At 36.4% G+C, this 20,381-nt stretch overlaps 1 pseudogene; it reads left to right on the top strand.

Moving 5' to 3' along the window:
- Window positions 1-16,345, top strand: part of LOC124229123 (olfactory receptor 4C16-like) — a 20,631-nt pseudogene extending 4,286 nt beyond the window's left edge.
- Window positions 16,346-20,381: the final 4,036 nt, after the last annotated feature.

The raw sequence follows: 20,381 nt of genomic DNA on the forward strand, positions 1-20,381 counted from the left end.
GCCAAAATTTTGTTGAGGATTTTTGCATCTATGTTCATCAGTGATATCGGCCTGTAGTTCTCCTTCTTTGTGTTGTCCTTGTCAGGTTTGGGGATCAGGGTGATGTTGTCTTCATAGCATGAGTTAGGGAGTTCTCCATCTTTCTCAATTTTCTGGAGCAGTTTGAGGAGAATAGGTATTAAGTCTTCTTTGAATGTTTGGTAGAATTCTCCAGAGAAGCCGTCTGGTCCCGGACTCTTATTTTTGGGGAGGTTTTTGATTACCATTTCTATTTCCTTACTTGTGATTGGTCTATTCAGATTCTCCATTTCTTCCTGATTCAGTTTGGGGAGACTGTAGGAGTCTAGGAATTTGTCCATTTCTTCCAGGTTGTCCAATTTGTTGGCATATAGTTTTTCATAGTATTCTCTTATGATCTCTTGTATTTCATTGGTTGTGATTACTCCTCTGTCATTCCTAATTTTATTAATTTGCGATTTCTCTCTTCTTTTCTTGGTGAGTCTGGCTAGGGGTTTGTCAATTTTGTTAATTCTTTCGAAGAACCAACTCTTTGTTTCATTGATCCTTTCTATTGTCTTTTTTGTTTCAATATCGTTTATTTCTGCTCTTATTTTTATTATTTCCCTCCTTCTACTGACTCTGGGCTTTGTTTGTTCTTCTTTTTCTAGTTCTGTTAGGTGTCGTTTGAGGTTGCTTATGTGAGCTTTTTCTTGTTTAGTGAGGTGAGCCTGTATTGCGATGAATTTCCCTCTTAGGACTGCTTTTGCTGCATCCCAAATGATTTGGTATGTCGTGTTCTCATTTTCATTAGTCTCCAGATAAAATTTGATTTCTTCTTTAATTTCTTCAATGATCCATTGTTTGTTGAGAAGCGTGTTGTTTAGTCTCCACATTTTTGCACCTTTCTCTGCTTTTTTCTTGTAGTTGCTTTCTAGTTTCATAGCATTATGATCAGAAAAGATGCTTGATATTATTTCAACTCTCTTGTATTTATTGATGTTTGCTTTGGTTCCCAAAATATGGTCAATCCTTGAGAATGTTCCATGTGCACTTGCGAAGAATGTGTAACCTGCTGTTTTTGGATGAAGTGTTCTCTATATATCTATTAAGTCCATCTGGTCTAATTTTTCATTTAATTCTATTATTTCCTTGTTGATTTTCTGTCTGGATGTTCTGTCCATTGGTGTTAATGGTGTGTTGAGGTCCCCTACTATTATTGTATTGTTGTTGATGTCTTCTTTTAGTTCTATTAAGAGTTGCTTTACAAATTTTGGTGCTCCTGTGTTGGGTGCGTATATATTTATAAGTGTTATGTCTACTTGGTGGAGAGTCCCTTTTATCATTATATACTGTCCCTCTCTATCTTTCTTTATCTGTTTTGCTTTGAAATCTACCTTGTCTGATATTAGTATAGTGACACCTGCTTTCTTTTGTTCATTATTAGCTTGGAGTATTGTTCTCCATCCCTTCACTCTGAGTCTGTGTTTGTCTTTGGGGCTGAGGTGTGTTTCCTGGAGGCAGCATATTGTTGGATCTTGTTCTTTGATCCATCCTGCCACTCTGTGTCTTTTGATTGGGGAGTTCAATCCATTTACATTTAGAGTGATTATTGAGATGTGGGGGCCTACCACTACCAGTTTGTGTCTTGTTTTCCGGTTTTCTTCAGTTTCCTTTGTTTCTCATCCCATGATTTAATCTGTTCTGATGTAGAGCTGCTACTCTCTGTTGTTGTCCTTCTACTTATCTCCTCTGCTCTTGGTTTTGTAGCCCCTTTCCTTTTTTGGATTTTTCAGGAATGAGGGTTTTCCTGAGGATTTCCTGAAGAGGAGGTTTTGTGGCAATGAACTCCCTTAATTTTTGTCTATCTGCGAAAGTTTTTATTTCTCCATCGTATTTGAAGGATATTTTCGCTGGGTAGAGAATTCTCAGCTGTAGATTTTTGTCCTTCAGATTTTTGAATATATCATTCCACTCTCTTCTAGCCTGTAAAGTTTCTGCTGAGAAATCTGCTGATAGCCTGATGGGGGTTCCTTTGTAGGTTAGTTTCTTTTGCCTGGCTGTCCTTAGTATTTTCTCCTTGTCATTGACTTTTGCTAGCTTCACTACCATATGGCGTGGAGTTGGTCTTCTTGCATTGATAAAGTTTGGAGATCTATTGGCTTCTGTCACCTGAAGATCCATCTCCCTCACCAGATTTGGGAAGTTCTCAGCCATTATTTCTTTGAATAGGCTTTCTGCCCCTTTCTCCTTCTCTTCTCCCTCTGGTATACCTATAATCCTTACGTTGCATCTCCTAATTGTGTCTGATAATTCTCGGAGAGTTTCTTCATTTCTTTTTAGTCTTGCTTCTCTCTCCTCCTCTGCCTGCAGAAATTCTATATTGCCATCTTCCAAATTGCTAATTCTTTCCTCCATATTATCGGCCCTACTGTTCAGAGCATCTAGATTTTTCTTAATCTCCTCTATTGTATTCTTCATTTCCAATATTTCTGTTTGGTTCTTCTTTATTGTATCAAACTCTCTTGTGACATAGCTCCTGAACTCGTTGAGTTGTCGGTCAGAACTCTCTCTTAACTCATTGAGAATTTTAATGATGACTGTTTTGAAGTCATCATCATTTAGGTTATATACCTCATTTTCTTTGGGATTGTTTTCTGTGTATTTGTTACTTTCTTTCTGTTCTGGAGATTTAATGTATTTTTTCATATTGCTTGATGTTGTTGATTTGTGCCTCCGCATGGAGATTGAGTTTAGTTGCTCCTTTCACTTGTTTCAGCTGCTGCGGTGGGGGAGCAGCTGTTTATACTGCACCAACCAGGAACCCTGTCTGCAGTTGCTAACAGGGCCTGGGCCCCTCCTCATAGCCACCGTGGCCCTTTGGATTCCCTCCTTTGCCGTGGGGACCATCACAGGGGGGCTTCAGGCTGCTGGTGCCTACTGTTGCAGCCCACCTAGATGTGCTCTCTCCTTGGGGTCTGCAATGGTGTTATGGGCTTTTCCAGCAGCCAGGGGTGGGATCACTTATATGTCTCGCTCCGTTGCTGTCGGCACCCACAAAATCTCACTTGTCCTCTATGGGTCGCAGGAGAGCTATTTGCATCTTCTACAGTCTGTGGTTAGTTCACCTAGCTATGCTGCTTTTGCCCTGGGGTCTTCCAGCCTTGTGGCTGGTGGCTGGGTGCCTTCTACTGGTGCTGTGCAGAGGCTTTCCCTAAGGCTGCTGTGAGCCTGTAGGGTTTCCCCCTAGGCTACGAAGCTGGGTCTCTGGAACTCCCCCCAGCCCCAGTCCTCTCCGAGATCTCCGGCAATCCCTAGTCCCACGGGGTGGGCAACAGCAGCTGGGGGTCGCCCCGCCCTCTGGGATTCTCTCCGGGCCTCTCCCGGAGCCGTGAATGCTTGGCATGGCCCCTCTGCTAATGGCAGACAGAGAGTTTTGTCTGCTGCCCGGGCAGAACTCCGGCGCTTCCCATCCGGGTCGCAGAGCTGGCCTTTGACAGTTCCCCCAACCCCGGTCCTCTCTGAGATCTCCGGCAATCCCTAGTCCCACCGGGCGGGCAATGGCAGCTGGGGGTCGCCCCGCCCTCTGGGATTCTCTCCGGGACTCTCCCGGAGCCGTGAATGTTCGGCGTGGCCCCTCTGCTAATGGCAGACAGAGAGTTTTGTCTGCTGCCCGGGTGGAACTCCGGCGCTTCCCCTCCGGGTCGCAGAGCCGGCCTTTGAAAGTTCCCCTAGCCCCGGTCCTCTCCGAGATCTCCGGCAATCCCTACTCCCACAGGGCAGGCAACGGAAGCTGGGAGACCTCTGTACCCTCCGTGACTCTCTCTGGGACCCTCTGGGTGCCGCGAACACCAGGCGGGGTCTCCCTGCCAATGGCGGGGAGAGACTCTCCCCGCGGGCTCAGGTGTGCAACTCCAAAGTTTCCCTCTGCATTTAGGAGTAATTGCGGGGGGTTTAGGTAGGGTTCTGGTCACCTGTTTCCACCGTCGCTCCTCTGTTGTGTGCTCGCTCCTGCCCTAGATGTGTGTAGATCCTCTGGGGGCGTCCGTTGGAAGAAAGCCGCTTGCGGGTACTAGGCTGCTCGTCAGGGTCGGAGAGTTTTCACCTATTTCCACATCCTCCTGGAGGAAAGTCCGTCCGCCTTCCGATGTATAGTTGCGTGGGTATCTCAGACGTCCTGAGATGCTGTCTGGATATCCTTTGTCAAGCGATGTGTCCAAATAATTGTAGACTCGAAGGGGGAGAGACAAAGAGGACTACTCATGGCGCCATCTTGGATCTTCCTCATTCCAAGTATATTTTCTGAGCACAATGGGATGAAACTAGACATCAATAACAAAAAGAAATAGAAAAAATTACAAATATATGGAAATTAAAAAAAAACACACTCTTGAACAACCATTGAGCAAAAGAAGAAATCAAAGGGAAATTAGATAATAAGACAAATGAAAACAAAACATACCAAAAATTATGAGATGTCTCAAAAATATTACTAAGAGGGAAGCTTATAGTAATTACATTCTAAATTTAAAAATAATAGAAATGAATAGAATGGAATAGAATCACTAACAGAAGAATAGAATCACTAACAAAATATCTTCTAACAATGAAAAGTCCAAGACCATATGGTTTCACAGGTGAATTTTATCAAATATTTAAAGAAAAATAATATCAATCCTTCTTAACCTCTTCCAATAAACAGAAGATGGAACACTTCCAGAGTCTTTCTGTGAGGCATCACTCTGATGCCAATGCCAGACAAAGCTACAACAAGAAAAGAACACTACAGGTTAATATCCTTGATTAACATAAGTGCAAAATCCTCAACAAATTATTAGCAAGTTGAATTCAATAGCACCTAAAAACAATCATATACTATGACCAAGTGGGAGTAATCCCTGGGTTTCAGGATCCATTCAACATACACAAATCAATCAATGTAATACACCATATTAGCAGAATTAAGAACAAAAATCACATCATCATCTCAATAGATGGAGAAAAGTTTTCACACAATTTAATACTCTTTTACAATAAAAACTTTCAAAAATTTAAGTATAGAAAGACTTTACTTCACTATAATAAAAATCATATATGAAAATCCCACAGCTAACTTCATATGCAGTAGTGAGAAACTGAAGGCCTTCTTCCAAAATATGAAACAAGACAAAGAACCCCACTCTCTCCAGTTCTGTTCAAAATAGTACTGAAATTCCGAGCCAGAGCAATTAGGCAGGAAACATAAATAAATGGCACCCAACAAAGAGGGAAGAAGTATAGTTATCACTGCTTATAGAAGACATCATCTTATACCCAGAAAATCCTAAAGACTCCACAAAAGTACTATTAGAATAATTAAGTAATTCAGTCAACTTGTAGGATAAAAACAAATCAGCATACAAAAATCAGTTGCACTTATACACACTAACAGTGAATTTTCTTAGGAAGATTAGCCCTGAACTAACTGCTGCCAATCCTCCTCTTTTCACTGAGGAAGACTGGCTCTGAGCTAACATCCGTGCCCATCTTCCTCTACTTTATATGTGGGACACCTACCACAGCATGGCGTGCCAAGAGGTCCACACCCAGGAACCCCAACTAGGGAACCCCAGGCAGCTGAAGCGGAACATGCGAACTTACCCATTGCACCACCAGGCTGGCCCCGACAACAATGAATTTTCTTAAAAGGAAATTATGAAAACAATCCTATTTATAATAGCAAAAACTTTTTTGGGGGAATAAACTTAACCATAGTGCTGAAAGACTTGTACACTTAAACTATAAAATACTGATTAAATGGCAAGACCAATGGCATAATGGTTGTTTGTGTGCTCCACTTTGGCAACCTGGGGTTTGCAGGTTCGGATCCCAGATGTGGACATAAACACCGCTCATCAAGTGGTGTGTAGCAGCATCCCACATACCAAATAGAGGAAGATTGGCACAACTATTACCTCAGAGACAATCTTCTTCAAGGAAAAAGAGGAAGATTGGCAACAGATGTTAGCTCAAGACCAATCTCCCTCACCACCACCCACCACCAACAACAAAACAACACATTAAAAAATTAAAGCAGACATAAATAAATGGAAAGGCCTCCTGTCTTCATGGATTGAAATACTTAAATATTGCTAAAATGTCCCTGCTACCCAAAGTGATTGATAGATACAATGAAATCTCTATGAATGTCTCAAAGGCATTTGTTTTTACAGAAATGGAAGAAACAATCCTGAAATTCTCATAAAACCACAAGACTCTGAAAAGACAAAGCGATTTTGAATAAGAAAAATAAAGCTGGAGGCGTCACATTTTCTGATTTCAAACTAAATTACAAAGCCACAGTACTCAAAAGAGTATGCTACAAGAATAAAAAACAGACCCATAGACCAATGGAACAGAATAGACAAGACATAAACTCATTCATATAGTCAACTGCAATTTGACAAGGGTGCCAAGATTAAACAATAGGGGAAGGATATCTCAATATGTGGTGCTAGGAAAACTGCATATTCACATGTAAGGGAAGAAATTTGACCCTTATATCGCACCATACACAAAAAAATCAACTCAAAGTGGATTAAAGACTTTAAATGTCAGACCTGAAACTGTAAAACTCGCAGAAGAAAACGTAGAGGAAAACCTTCTGGACAATGGCCTAGGTGATGATTATTTGGATATGACAACAACAACACAAGTGACAAAAGAAAAAAATCAGCAAGTGGGATTATATCAAACTTACAAGCTTCTGCACTGCAAGACGCTATTTTATATTTAAATATAGTTATATATATATATCTATTTTAGAAGATGAAAGGAAAAGCTTCCGTACTGCAAAAGAAACAATCAACAAAGTAAAAACACAAACTAAAAAATGAAAGTAAATATTTATAAGCCATGTGTTGAATAAGGAGTTAGTACCTAAAGTTTTTGAACTCATACAACTCAATGACAACAATAACAACAAAATCCAATTAAAACTGGGAAGAAGAAATAAGTAAAAATTTTTCCCAAGAAGACATTAAAATTGGAATCCAAAAAGAAGCAATCTCAAAAAAACAGTGAAATGGTGGTTACCCGGAGCTGAGGGGTGGGGCAATGGGAGATGTGTTGTTTAAGGGTACATACTTGCAACTGGCGGATAAATAAGTCCTGGAGATCTATTATATAGCATAGTAATTGTAGAAACAATAATGTATTATAAACATTAAACTTGCTAGGAGGCCAGATCTTAATTTACCCATCACTAGAAGAAATGATAATTACGTGATGTGACAGAGGTGTTAGGTACGGCTACAATAGCAATTATGTTACAATGCAAGTGTAGCTAATCAATATGTTGTACATCTTAAACTTACAATGTTGTATGTAATAAAATGTTATATCTCAAGAAAAATTACATCACATTATGCAACATGATACTAATAGGGGATTCTGGGTAGTATTATATGAGGACTCACTGTACTTATTCATTTTTCTGTAACACGAAACTATTCTTTAAGAAAATAAGAGCATTGGTTACCCTTAGAGAGTGAAGCAGAGGAAGATTGGAGAAGGTGTTCCCAAATATATTTAATTATTAGTACTATTTTATTTCTTGGGATGGTTGGTAAGTTTACAAATATTTGTGATGCTATCTAAATAAATGTAAAAGAGCAACAATATAAAGTAAATAAAATAAAAGATGATAAAATATTCTGGACATGACCAAATTCTACAGATGTAATTTTATTGTAAGAATTTGTTTCTTCTGCTTATCTGTTAGCTCTTTTGTGTCTGTTGGCTTTCTCCACTCATGTAAGATAATAGGCGGGAATTCTGGGTCTGTACTCACAAAAACTGTATTAGAGAAAAAAGAGTGACTTTAAATAGTCCAAAAGAAAAGTATTGACTTTTCACTTCATTTGATTATAGATCCCTGATCCAATCATTACAGTCTGGGAGAAATGTTTCTGATTCAACTAGCCAGATTCATATTCCCACCTTTGAGAGAAAAACGTGACATAAAATTGATATAGTAAAATGGAGAAGTTGTGTTTTCTCAGAGGAAAATCAGGGTTCAATTCTTCAAGAAGGAAAATAGACTCCTGTCAGGGCTCACTAAGGCAGTTTTTACATCTCATCTTTAACCAACATTATGAACCAGGTCAGATGTATCTGCAAAGCTGTGTAGTTTTGTGCAACAAATCAGCAGATGTTCTCCAAATGTTGACTTTTTCCTCCTTACTGATACCACACTCCACGTATCATGAAAATTATGCACCGTGCTATGAGGACAATCTATCATTTTCAATGTTGCATTTGATGTTGTCCCCCAGTGCTGTTGATTCTAAGTACTCTAAGTCGCATCAAAGGAAGGTGTTCCTAGAGGACTACTCATTGTGCCCCAAGACCTGACCTCACTTATATTCTGCTGTGCAAGTTAGTGGTCTTAGTGTAGTTCAAAAATGTTTCTTCTTAGTTCATTTGCCACTATATAATGTTAGAAAAGATAATAATAAAGTATTACCCAATTACTTTTTCCAATATAGTTTAGTTTGATTCATCAATTCATTCACTTACTTAGAAATTGGCTATTAATTGCATGCTGTAAACTGTTGTTTGCTAAATACTTGCCATGATAAAGACATGGTGGAGAACAAATTAGTTGTGATCTCTGTCCTCAGTGAGTTCTTACAGCTTACAAAACTGGCTAAGAGTTTGAGTAACGAAAATGAAACTCCTGGTTTCCAGCCCTTCTGCAAAATTTGTCTATTTAAAATTTCTCCAGGAATTGATGATTTCAATAAGGATTTGCATGTGTCTAAGTTCTAGACACAATTGCTCAAGTGGCTTTCTTATGCAGGACAATTTCTCATACCTTTATGAAAGTCTGCTTTGGGAGAAGTTAGGCATTAGTATATCATGATTTTTTTTAATTCTTAATTTTTAATTTATGTAACACTGATATAACAATATAAATATTATATAAATGTATAAAAATATATAAATTTTAGGTGGACATCATTATATATTTCAATTTCTGTGTAGATTGCATTATGTTCACCATCCAAAGACTTAGTACAAGCCATCACCACACACATGTGCCTACTCAAACTTTTCTCCCTACTCTCACTGCACTTCCCCTCCTGTAAAAACCAATCCAATCTCTGTTTCAGTGTATTTGTTTGTCATTGTTTTTATCTCCTACTTATGAGTTAAATTATGCAGTATTTAACTTCTCCCTCTGACTCATTTCACTTAACATAATACCTTCAAGGTCCATCCATGTTGTCACAAAGGGCTGAATTTCATCGTGTCTTATGGCTGTATTCCATTGTGTATATATGTCACATCTTCTTTATCCATTCATCCCTTGAGGGACACCTACTTTTCTTCCAAGTCTTGGATGCTGTGAATAATGCTGCGATGAACATAGGGGTGCATGTATCTTTATGCATTGGTGTTTTCATATTCTTTGGATAAATACCCAGCAGTGGAATAGCTGGATCATATGGTAGATGTATTCTTAATTTTTTGAGCAACCTCCATACTGTTTTCCATAGGGGCTGAACCAGTTTGCACTCCCATGAGCAGTGTTTGAGTGTTTGCTTCTCTCCACATCCTCTCCAACACTTAATATTTCCTGTCTTAGTAATTATAGTCATTCTAACAGGTGTAAGGTGATATTTCACTGCAGTTTTGATTTGCATTTCCCTGAAAGTTAATAATGTTGAATATCTTTTCATCTATCTGTCAGCCACCTTTATATCTTCTTTAGTAAAAATGTCTGTCCAGATCATTTGTCCATTTTTTAATTGGATTGTTAGCTTTTTGTTAAGATGTATGAGTTCTTTGTATATATTGGATATTAACCTGTTACCAGATATATGGTTTGCAAATGTCTTTCCCAATTGTGAGATTGTCCTTTTGTCTTGTTGGTGTTTTCCTTTGCTGTGCAAAAGCTTTTTAGTTTGATATATTTCCATTTATTTTTTTCTATTGTTTCCCTTGCCTGGTCACACACGGTACTTGAAAATATGCTACTAAGGCTGACGTCGAAGAGAAACTGCCTATGTTTTCTTCTAGAATTTTAATTGTTTGAGGTCTTACATTCAAGTCTTTAATCCATTTTTGAGTTAATTTTTGTGTATGGTGTAAGATAATGGTCTACTTTCATTCTTTAGCATGTGGCTGTCCAATTATCCCAACACTGTTTATTGAAGAGGCTTCTTTTCTCCATGTTATTTCCTTAGCTCCCTTGTAGAAAATTAGCTGTCCATAGATGTGTGGGTTTATTTCTCAGCTCTCGATTCTGTTCCATAGATCTGTGTGTCTGTTTTTGTGCCAGTACCATGCTGTGTTGGTTACTATAGCTTTGTAGCATAGTTTGCAATCAGGGAGTGTGATAGCTCATGCCTTGTTCTTTTTTCTCAGGATTCCTTTGACTATTTGAGGTCTTTTGTTCTTCCGTATAAATTTTAGGATTCTTTGTTCTATCTCTGTGAAAAGTGTTGTTGGAACTTTGATAAGGATTGCATTGAGTCTGTAGATTGCTTTAGGAGTACGGACATTTTAATTATGTTAATTTTTCCAATCTGTGAGCACAGAATATCTTTCCCTTTCTTCCTGTCTTCTTCAATTTCTTTCAACAATGTTTTATAGTTCTCAGTGTACAGATCTTTCATCTATTTGGTTAAGTTTATTCCTAGATATTTTATTCTTTTTGTTGCAATTGCAAATGAGATTTTCTTAATTTCTCTTTCAGCTACCTCATTTTTAGTGTATAAAAATGCAACTGATTTTTGTATGTTGATTTTGTATCCTACAACTTGACTGTATTCATTTATTATTTCTAAAAGTTTTTTTTTTTTTGAGGAAGGTTAGCCCTGAGCTCACTGCTGCCAATCCTCCTCTTTTTTCTGAGGAAGGCTGGACCTGAGCTAACATCTGTGCCCATCTTCCTCTACTTTATATGTGGGATGCCTACCACACTATGGCTTTCCAAGCGGTGCTACGTCCCTCACCCAGGATCTGAACCAGCAAACCCCAGGCCACCAAAGGGGAACGTGCACACTTAACCACTGTGCCAATGAGCGGGCCTCTAAAAGTTTTTTGATGGAGTCTTCAGGGTGTTCTATATATAAAATAATGTCATCTGCAAATAGTGACAGTTTCTCTTCTTTTCCAATTTGGCTCCCTTGTATTCCTTTTTCTTGCTTGATTGCTCTAAGACTTCCAATACTGTGTTAAATAACAGTGGTAAAAGTGGGAATCCCTGTCTGCTTCCTGTTCTTAGAGGGATAGTTTTCAGTTTTCCTCCATTGAGAATGATATTACCTCTGGGATTGTCATATACGGCTTTTGTTATGCTGAGGTACTTTCCTTCTCTACTCATTTATTTAAAGTTTTTATCATGATTGGCTGCTGTATTTTGCTAAATGCTTTCTCTGCATCTATTGAAATGATCATGTGATTTTTATTTTTCATTTTGTAAATGTGGTGTACATGTTGATTGATTTCTGCATGTTAAACCATCCCTGAATCTTTGGAATAAATCCTACTTCATCACGGTGTACGAGCTCTTTAATGTAGTGTTTTATTTGATTTGCTAGTATTTTGTTGAGGATTTTTGCATGGATGTTCATCAGTGATATCGGCCTTGTCTGGTTTTGGTATCAGGATAATGTTGGCTTTGTAGCCAACATTTTTTTAATCTATAATTCATTATTTCTGCTCTGATTTTTATTATTTCCTTCCATCTACTGATGTTGGACTTTGTGTCTTCTTCTTTTTCCAGTTCTTCTAGGTGCACTGTGAGATTGCTTATTTGGGATTTTTCTTGTTTGTTGAGGTAGGCCTGAATTGCTATAAAGTTCCCTCTTAGAAGCACTTTGTCTGTATCCCATAGATTTTGCAATGTCGTATTTTCATCTTCATTTGTCTCCAGGTAATTTTTGATTACTCCATTGATTTCTTCATTGAGCCAATTGTTGTTCAGCAGCATTTTGTTTAATCTCCATATATTTTGGGCTTTTCTGATTTCTTCCTTTAGCCGATTTATAGTTTCATACCTTTGTGCCCAGAAAAGATGATTGGTATTATTTAAATATCTTAAATTTATTGAGACTTGTTTTGTGGCCTAATATGTGATCAGTCAAGGGGAACATTCCATGAGCATTTGAAAAAAATCTGTATTTTGTCATTCTAAATTTGGCTTATCTTTTCTGATGAGTTGAGGTGAGGATAGGTAGTTTTTAGAAGATATTCTATGTTATCAGTGCTGTTTTGTCCTCATATTCTTGTAACCATTTTTACATTAGACCATAGGGAAGCCGAAGAAAGTTGTTAACGCTCCTCTGGAAAAAAATGGAAATATGTTCATGCTCATAAACTTATGTAAAAATGAGAATTAATAAGGAATGATATGAAAAATGTAAGATTCTTCTTGCATGTCATAAGGGCCATAGATTCATATTAAAAATGCTTTAAGATTGTTTTTTCAAAGGTCAATGTTTTACATGGCCATGCAGTGCTATTCGGAATATAACATATTACACAGCAGGTCATGGAGCTGATTCACTAAGTTATTTAAAATTGACCTTAAGGTTGTTTTCTTTTTTCTTTTCTGGCTTTATAAAATGGGAGCATACTTGTCTGCTTACCATACATAATAGATAGAAGATACAAGTAAATTTATGATGATAATATGTTTTGCAATGAGACTATTCCTACAAAAATGACATAAATATTATCTCATTTTAAGGGGTAGTAGGGAATGTTCAACTTGAAGTTACTTACTGAGTAGCTATATTGCATAAAGCATTGGTTTGAAACTGTGGAGTAATATTATGAGAACATATAATGCCAGTATTCGTTTTTCTGGAAGAAAGCTAAAATAAGCAAACACATTCTTACATTATAAGCAATAGTATGTAATATTATAAGAAGAGATATAGGTAAAATGTTTAGAAAACAAGAGCGACTTTCTCTTCTGGCAATCACTGAAGGCCAGCTAGGAGGTGTTTCTCAGCAGTTTGGTCCTAAAGTTCCCAGAAGATTGAAGAAGCTAGAAATGGAAAGCCATTCTAGGAAGAAGGGAGAGGGCAAGATAAGCTTGGATACATTACAGCTATTTATTTTTAATCTTTGGCTACCACATTACTTCCATTATAGACATCCAACCTGATGCATCTGCTAATCTTTATGTGCTCACATTTCATCATTAACATATCCTGACTATACACAGACTGCAACAAATGTTTGTTGACTTGAGAACTATAGTCTCCCTGTTCTAGATGGTGGAATAAAAAATAGATCCCTTAGTTCAAGATACAAAGAAAATTACTGAAATGTACTTGAGGGCACAGAATATGTTTTTCAAAGAAATTACTAAATATGTAGCTAAAGTAGTCTGGATTGTTTGGAACATGAATGGATAGAAATGCGCTCCACAGCTGCAGGTATGGTTGGAGAATTTTAATATCATCCTGAAATTATTGATTGAGCAATTGATTAGCACACATAGTTATTAATAAGTTATGTAATCACATGTATTTTTGATTCTTAATTTATCTTAAATATGTTTGCCCAAATCTAAGGAAGAAATAAGCTTGTCCTACAAAATGACAGGCTAATAGGACAGAAAACTGTACACTCAAAGGCGTGGACAATATCACAGAACATTGACGTTACAGAGACATTCACATCATCTTGTTCTCATTGCCTACCATATTTTCAAGGAACAATATTTTATGATACATCACTCTTTGAAATGCATAAAGGAAACAATGACCTTATTGTAATGAGTAAGATACTAAGAGTCAGTTCCCTTATAGTTTAAGATTTTGCTCAAGATCACACAGTGCAAGAGATCACTGTTTTAAATCCTTGGAAAAGCAAACTGAACAACTTCATCAAACATTTTCCGTAGAGTTGCTTTTGATTTGCAGGAATGAGTGATGTTTCAACTCTGTTGAGAAGAAGAAAATTGACCAAGGGAGAGGAAAAAATACATAAGGCAAATTTTGTCTATTTAGTCTATAATAGTCTGTGCTTTTCCTACTCACAAATTTCAAGACAGTGTATAGAAGATTGCATGGGACTGAAGAGAAACAATATAATAAATGTCTTCCAGAATATATCTAAATACATCATATTTCAGTTTACATTTTTACTTGTATATAGTGTCACTTCTAGCATCATCTTCAGTAGAAAGATAAAGAGAAAAATTTTTTTTGCCAGTGAAACCAATGATAATATGTTTTTCCAAATGTGAAAAAAAAATCATTGAAAGAAGTGAGATTTCCAAGTTGAATGATTATTGTCTTTGCCAGGATAAACAAAAAAAATTGAATGAAGAAGTCAGTTACTGAAGCTATACCACGCCTCTCTTTTTAAAACTACATCTCCCTCCTTCTTTGCCCTCTTTGCTCTGTTCTGGCAACAGTGGTTTTAGATACTTGAATAATACAAACTCTACTGGGAATACAACCATGACTGGGTCTTAGACTAACCACCTAGTGACACAAAACCCTGCAAAACATCACCCCAGATCTGAAATTCTTAAGCAAAAAGCATGTACTATAGAGTAATAACCCACCCACATTCCTTTGGAAATGTAACTTCAGGGACTCTGAGTGCTCTAAAGGATGAGTTTCAGAAATTGTACAAAGAAATATAGACACGGGGATATTTGACATAGTATCAAACGTGAAAGAATATTCGTGTTTGTTCATTAGTATTTGTTGATTACTGAATATCACAAACGTTCTTGAAGGTTATAGCAGAAGGCTATAGGCATTTCCAGTCCCTTTTTTTCAAGATATAATATCTGAGAGCAATTGTCCAGGGAAGAGTTGGGGCATATTAAATATATATATAGCTATGGAATTTGAAGTATATATGTATAACAAATATATCATACATAAACATATGTATAAATAAGACATTATTTATGGGTTTAAGAGTGGTGTATAACTTCACATTTATATCATGAACCTCCAAAGGCAGTCAAATATTTCCTAAATGCAAAGTGACACATCACGCAAAACATGGGCTAAGATTTTTTAATACAACCAAAAAACTGAAGGAAATAACAAAACACAGCCATATCTTTCAAATATACATTCAATGAATTGTCAAAGTTAATCAAAATCATATCAAAACTAACAAGATGTTTTCTTTGAAAATTTCAGTTGGAAAAAATTACATTCATAAGCTTATTTGAAACTTGTTATAACCTTTTGAAGTGTTCATTAAAAATTAAGGAACAAAGTGTTGACATGAATTATTTAAAAATCACAACTAGGTTGTCCTCCAAGAGGAATATTTATTCTTCCTTAAAATGTTCCATAAGATTATGTATCATATGACACATTAATTCCTCATTTTTTGCATATGGACCATTTTACACTCATCCCATCCCTTCATTCATGAAATTGTGCAGCCAAACAATAATGTGACTGAGTTCATTCTACTTGAGTTGGCCCAGGATCCTGTTAGGAAGAAAATAGTGTTTGTCATTTTCTTGATTTTCTATTTGGGGACCTTGTTGTGTAACTTCCTGATTATTGCCACCATCAAGACCAGCCAGATACTTAGAAGGCCAATGTACTTCTTCCTTTCCACTTATCCTTATCTGATACCTGTTCTCTACTTCCACAGCTGCTAGAATGATTGTGGATAACTTTTTGGAGAAGACCACTATTTCTTTCAGTGAGTGTATAAGCCTAGTATTTTCATTCCATTTCTTTGGCTGTCTGGAGATCTTTACCCTAATCATCACGTCCATTGACTGCTATATAGCCATCTGTAAGCCCCTGTACTACTAGACCATCATGAGCCATGGAGCCTGCGGTGCCTTGGTGGCTGCGGGCTGGATGGGGTTCTGGGTGCATTATTCAGCTCAGATTTTTCTGACCTTGAGTTTACCTTTTTGCAATCCCAATGTGATAAATGATTATTTCTGTGACTTGAAGCTTTTGTTGAAACTTGCCTTTACAGACATCTACATGGTCAGTCTACTCTTGGTGTCCAATAGTGGGGCCATTTGTACAGTAAGTTTTGTCATATCGATGTTCTCCTATGTTATCATCTTGCATTTTCTGAGAAACCACAGTGCTGAAAGGAGGAGAAAAGACCTTTCCACCTACGTTTCCCACATCATTGTGGTCATCTTGTTCTTTGGTCTTTGTATGTTTATATACACACAACCCACAACATCCTTCCCCATGGATGAGTTGATAGCTGTGTTTCATTCAGTTAGAACACCTTTATTCAGTCCTCTGATTTATATACTGAGGAATGACCAAGTGAAAAATGTCATGAGGAAGTTATGGAGCAGAAGTTGATCTCAGATGACAAAAGATGATTAGAAGTTTCAAAATTTTCTTTGTATTCTGAATTGACCTAGAAGAAGTCCCTAGAGAATATTATCCGCTTATCATGGAGTTAACATAATACTACTGTCTCAGGGTATGAGAGCTATTTCCTTCAGGATTGGAAGTGAACACATATATGGGTTAACATTGAGTTCATTATATGGAGAGGAAAGATACCATGAAGTAAAAACAGGTCATATGGTCTATTACCTTAGATGTTGCACATTGCCATATTTCTGCCTCTCTTGCCTGCTTAGCATGGCTGTGGACTTCATCTACTCTGTTCTGTGCCTTTCTTATGCTGCCTCTAGTGTTTCTGCTTCTAGATACTCTCACCATTTATGTGTATTACATGGTGTAGTAACTGTTAAATGTTCCAAACATTTTCATTTATTAAAAAATTGTCTCATCACATTTGATCATGGACTTCAACTTAGTTGTTCTTTGTGATCAGTACCTGTAGAAGTTTCATGAAGTAAGGGACAATATTTCTAATCTACTAATATCCCTTCAAAATGTTGGGCATTTACTGCAAATTCTTACCATGTGTTTACCTAGATCCTTCTAGAAAAGTGTCAGAACATAGAGAGAAAATTCATCCTTTTGTGCTACATCTTTGATCTTAGGAAAGTTTTCACTGTTAGGTTCACACTCAGAATAGTATCTTTAATAAAATCCACTTTGTGCTTCTAACTTAATTCTTTCTAATTCTGGGGGTGGTATTAAGGTTTCTCTTGAATCATAGCTGTTACGGTAATTTTTTATAATATTGGGTTATGATTGTAGTGTAGATGGTCCAAATTAAGGGTAATATATTTATGTGGAAATAAAGAGTGTAACCAGTTGAAGTTAGTAAATTTCAAAATATTAATAGATTAGAACAACAAATGAAATAGATCACAGGAAGATATTTAGGCCTTGAAACAGAAATATTTGTATCACAGATATGAATTATGAATTTATTTTCTGGGAAAAAAAGCTGTGGAAACAGCAAGAAAAAAAATCAGTGGTTGCCAGAGAATCAGAGGGAGAAGTAATGGGACAAATAGGTGGAGTACAGGACAATTTTAGTGAAGGGAAACTGTTATGCTTTGTACTCTAATGGTGGATACGTGGTGTATTGCATAAGCCAAAAGCCATACAACTATACAACACAAAGAGGAAACTAACAAAAATTGTAGATTTTAGTAAAAATGAATCCATATTCATTCATCAGTTGCAATGAACTTACTACACTAATGCAAGATACAAGAATCTGGGTAACTGAGGGAGACAGAGTGAGTACATGGGAACTCTTTGTATTTTTTGCATAATTTGCTCTAAACCTAAACTGATTCAAAAAACAAAGACTAATTAAAAAGTCACATTTGCAAGAGAAAGCTCAAATATTCATTACCATGTTTAAAATATTTTATTTGAACTTTCATGTAATTCGTTGCATAAGTATACATTTTATTTAGCCACATATTGATACTCTCAAATCCCCTACAGTTTCCCCTAATATGCCATACAAATATCATTAATGAACACAGAATATTACATTTTCTATCCACAGATACACAATATCATATTTTTTAATTGAGAAGTGTTATTTTACATTTGCATGTATTAGTTTGAATGTTGTTACAGATCATGAAGAATTTGCATTACAAGGCTTTAGCTATCTGTATTACACAAGATAATCATTAATACTTTGCATTTAGATATCTAAAAGGTGTTTTTCTCTAATTATTTTATTTATTTTTTATCCTTTTCAACATACTACATTCATGGACATTTTACAGTTAATAAACAGAGCATAGGATATCATTGTTTAAATTACTTTAAGTCTCCAATAATAATGAAAAGAGTTTGAGTTTTTACTACAAATATATCCTATCTAGATTTGTCTTGTATTCTGAAAGGAAGTAAATGTAAAACCCACACTTTCAAAGCGTCAGGCAGGATTTCAAATGCTAAAAGTGGTTGAGAAAGTTTAGGGTATAAAACTAAATTTATATTTACCATAAAATAATTTATACAAAATGAAGACAAAAACAAGAATATTCTACCACCTTCTCATTGCTGTGAGTTATTCTAGAAGTTGAAAATATGGTAGTGTAGAAAAACAATATTCATAGTCCCATGGAGTTTACTGTGTGATGTAGTGAAGGTGGATAATAAAAAACTAGACAAATATTTAATATTCCAGGGATTTAAATAGTGACATAAATTAACATAAAGCAAGGTAATTAAGAGTGTGACGGTGGCAAAGCTAGAGGTAAAGATGCATACTCTTTAGGATAGGATAGTCAAGGAAGGTCCAAAAGATTAGTTGACTTTTTCAAATAAGGCCAAAATAAATGCTTCTTAGCCAGGGGAAATTTTGCCCCAGGGTACAGTTGTCAAAGTCCAGATATGTTATTATTCGTCAAAACCATGGGAGTTGGGGATGGGCACTGCCACTAGCATCTGGTGGGCAGAGATCAAGGATGCTGTTGAACAACTGATAAAATACAGGAAAAACCCTTATAACAATGAACTATCTTACTGCAAATGGCAATAGTGCCATGGTTGGGAGCCTCTGATCGATATGAACAATTCTTAAATCTACCATCAGGGAGAAAGTTCTAGGTAGATGAAACAGCCGGAGTAAATAGGATATGCTTATTGTAAACAAAGAAAATCAAATAGCCCAGTGTGACTAGAGAAAGGGAATAAGAAAGAGAATACTTGAAGATAAAAACAGAAATATAATGGAAAATATCATTGTATACAACTACAGGATTTTACCTGGAGTGAAATGAGAAAAGATTTCAGTATTTGTGGCGCGATATGACTTATGGTTTTATAGGATAACTCTGAATGACTAGTTGAGCATTCTAAGTGGAAATAGGGATATTAGGAAGATACTATAATAATCTAGAAAAGAGATTATGGCAGTTTAGACCAGGCATGCAGCAGTGTATGGTGAGAAAAAGTCTGCTTATGGATACAGTTTTAATTGTTGAGAATGTAACATGGTACATTCACTGGGTTATGTTCTACAAGGTTATCATAAATTAAATATACACTTAGCATATGCCCCAACAATTTCATTCTTAGCTATTTATCCAGGAGAAATAATTTTTTCTCAAAAGCCTTGTACTATAATGTTCACAGCAGCTTGGTACATAATAGCCAAGAACTTGAAATAACCCAAGTGTGCATTAATAAAAATAAGGATAAATTGCAGTATATACATACAATTAAATCTTCCTTAGCAATAAAAAGGAATGAACTATTGATGTACACAACATGATTCATGAATTTCAAACATGTTTTGCTGAGTTGAAGTCTTACTTAAAATGGTATTTTTTATGATTTCAATTAAATTAAGGTCTAAAACAGGCAAAAGTAATCTTTGATAAAAAATAAAATAAAACAACAATTGCTTATACAGAATGAGGGAGTGGGGATTGTCTGGGAAATGACATGAAGGAAATTTCCAGGGTAAAGGAAAATGTCTAGATCTTGATAAGTATTAGGTAACACAGATGTATTCATTTGTCAATGTTAAATGTTTGAAAAAATTTATAACATGTTGGGGAAAATAAATTTTCTTGAGCATCCAATATTACTAGCCATTTTCTTTTATTAGTTTTGTTTCATTTCCATAAGAAAAAATAGCTTTTATTGTGTTTTCTTATTATATATTTTTTTAAAGATTTTATTTTTTTCCTTTTTCTCTCAAAGCCCCCCGGTACATAGTTGTGTATTCTCTGTTGTGGGTCCTTCTAGTTGTGGCATGTGGGACGCTGCCTCAACGTGGTTTGATGAGCAGTGCCATGTCCGTGCCCAGGATTCGAACCAACAAAACACTGGGCCGCCTGCAGCGGAGTGCACAATCTTAACCACTCGGCCACGGGGCCAGCCCCTTCTTATTATATTTTTATATAGTAATTATCAATTATGGGAATGACTATCTATTCTGTTTCATTTTCACTTTTATATCACAATATACCCATTATCCCCAATTATTACACACTCTTCATAGGACATTATTTT

Source organism: Equus quagga, chromosome 17, assembly GCF_021613505.1.
Source record: "Equus quagga isolate Etosha38 chromosome 17, UCLA_HA_Equagga_1.0, whole genome shotgun sequence".
Lineage (NCBI taxonomy): Eukaryota > Metazoa > Chordata > Mammalia > Perissodactyla > Equidae > Equus > Equus quagga.